The following is a 3,178-nucleotide window of genomic DNA, read 5'->3' as shown; positions in this document are numbered from 1 at the left end:
CAGATGTGTGAGTCAGGATTGATGAATTTTTTTTTTTTTTTTTTTTTGCTGTACGCGGGCCTCTCACTGTTGTGGCCTCTCCCGTTGCGGAGCACAGGCTCCAGACGCGCAGGCTCAGCAGCCATGGCTCACGGGCCTAGCCACTCCGCGGCATGTGGGATCTTCCCAGACCGGGGCACAAACCCGTGTCCCCTGCATCGGCAGGCGGACCCTCAACCACTGCGCCACCAGGGAAGACCCTAAAACTTTTACAGATAAGCAAAAGTTAAGAGAATTCAGCACCACCAAGCCAGCTTTACAACAAATGCTAAAGGAACTTCTCTAGGCAGGAAACACAAGAGAAGGAAAAGACCTACAAAAACAAACCCAAAACAATTAATAAAATGGTAATAGGAACATACATATCGATAATTACCTTAAATGTAAATACATTAAATGCTCCAACCAAAAGACAGACTGGCTGAATGGATACAAAAACAAGACCCATATATATGCTGTCTACAAGAGACCCACTTCAGACCTAGGGACACACACAGACTGAAAGTGAGGGGATGGAAAAAGATATTCCATGCAAATGGAAATCAAAAGAAAGCTGGAGTAGCAATTCTCATATCAGACAAAATAGACTTTAAAATAAAGACTATTACAAGAGACAAAAAAGGACATTACATAATGATCAAGGGATTAATCAAAGAAGATGATATAACAATTGTAAATATTTATGCACCCAACATAGGAGCACCTCAATACATAAGGCAAATGCTAACAGCCATAAAAGAGGAAATCGACAGGAACACAATCATAGTAGGGGACTTTAACACCCCACTGTCACCAATGGACAGATCATCCAAAATGAAAATAAATAAGGAAACACAAGCTTTAACTGACACATTAAACAAGATGGACTTAATTGATATTTATAGGGCATTCCATCCAAAAACAACAGAACACACTTTCTTCTCAAGTGCTCATGGAACATTCTCCAGGATAGACCATACCTTGGCTCACAAATCAAGCCTTGGTAAATTTAAGAAAATTGAAGTCATATCAAGTATCTTTGCTGACCACAGTGCTATGAGACTAGATAATCAGTTACAGGAAAAAAAAAAAACTGTAAAAAATACAAACACATGGAGGCTAAACAATATGCTACTAAATAACCAAAAGATCACTGAAGAAATCAAAGAGGAAAAAAAAAAACCCTAGAAACAAATGACAATGAAAACACGACAACCCAAAACCTATGGGATGCAGCAAAAGCAGTTCTAGGAGGGAAGTTTATAGCAACACAATCCTACCTCAAGAAACAAGAAACATCTCAGATAAACAACCTAACCTTACATCTAAAGCAATTATAGAAAGAAGAACAAAAAACCCCCAGAGTTAGCAGAAGGAAAGAAATCACAAAGATCAGATCAGAAATAAAGAAAAAAGAAATGAAGGAAACAATAGCAAAGATGAATAAAACTAAAAGCTGATTCTTTGAGAAGATAAACAAAATAGATAAACCACTAGCCAGACTCATCAAGGAAAAAAGGGAGAAGACTCAGATCAACAGAATTAGCAATGAAAAAGGAGAAGTAACAACTGACACTGCAGAAATACAAAGAATCATGAGAGATTACTACAAGCAAATCTATGCCAATAAAATGGACAACCTGGAAGAAATGGACAAATTATCAGAAAAGCACAACCTGCCAAGACTGAATCAGGAAGAAATAGAAAATATAAACAGACAAATTACAAGCACTGAAATTGAAGCTGTGATTAAAAATCTTCCAACAAAGAAAAGCCCAGGAGCAGATGGCTTCACAGGCAAATTCTATCAAACATTTAGAGAAGAGCTAACACCATCCTTCTCAAACTCTTCCAAAATATAGCAGAGGGAGGAACACTCCCAAACTCATTCTACGAGGCCACCATCACCCTGATACCAAAACCGGACAAAGATGTCACAAAGAAAGAAAACTACAGGCCAATACCACTGATGAACATAGATGCAAAAACCCTCAAGAAAATAATAGCAAACAGAATCCAACAGCACAATAAAGGATCATACACCATGATCAAGTGGGATTTATCCCAGGAATGCAAGGATTCTTCAATATACACAAGTCAATCAATGTGATACACCATATTAACAAATTGAAGGAGAAAAACCATATGATCATCTCAGTAGATGCAGAAAAAGCTCTTGACAAAATTGAACACCGATTTATGATAAAAACTCTCCAGAAAGTAGGCATAGAGAGAACCTACCTAAACATATGAAAGGCCATATATGACAAACCCACAGCAAACATCATTCTTAATGGTGAAAAACTGAAAGCATTTCCTCTAAGATCAGGAACAAGACAAGGATGTCCAGTCTCAGCACTGTTATTCAACATAGTTTTGGAAGTTTTAGCCACAACAATTAGAGAAGAAAAAGAAATAAAAGGAATCCAAATCGGAAAAGAAGAAGTAAAACTGTCACTTTTTGCAGATGACATGATACTATACATAGAGAATCCTAAGATGCTACCAGAAAACCACTAGATTTAATCAATGAATTTGGTAGAGTAGCAGGTTACAAAATTAATGCATAGAAATCTCTTGCATTCCTATATACGAATGATGAAAAAATCTGAAAGAGAAATTAAGGAAACACTCCCATTTACCATTGCAACAAAAAGAATGAAATACCTAGGAATAAACCTACCTAAGGAGACAAAAGACCTGTATGAAGAAAATTATAAGACACTGATGAAAGAAATTAAAGATGATACAAACAGATGGAGAGATATACCATGTTCCTGGATTGGAAGAATCAACATTGTGAAAATGACTATACTACCCAAAGCACTCTACAGATTCAGTGCAATCCCTATCAAACTACCAATGGCATTTTTCACAGAACTAGAACAAAAAATTGCACAATTTGTATGGAAACACAAAAGACCCCAAATAGCCAAAACAATCCTGAGAAAGAAAAATGGAGCTGGAGGAATCAGGCTCCCGGACTTCAGACTATACTAAAACTACAGTAATCAAGACAGTATGGTAGTGGCACAAAAACAGAAATATAGATCAATGGAACAGGATAGAAAGTCCAGAGATAAACCCATGCACATGTGGTCACCTTATCTTTGATAAAGGAAGCAAGAGTATACAGTGAAGAAAAGACAGCCTCTTCAAT

Source organism: Aethalodelphis obliquidens, unplaced genomic scaffold (genome assembly GCF_003676395.1).
Source record: "Aethalodelphis obliquidens isolate GAN/ISIS:26980383/991018 unplaced genomic scaffold, ASM367639v1 scaffold26, whole genome shotgun sequence".
Classification (NCBI taxonomy): domain Eukaryota; kingdom Metazoa; phylum Chordata; class Mammalia; order Artiodactyla; family Delphinidae; genus Aethalodelphis; species Aethalodelphis obliquidens.
The sequence above is the reverse complement of the archived record's forward strand: the minus strand, read 5'-3'. Positions refer to the sequence as shown.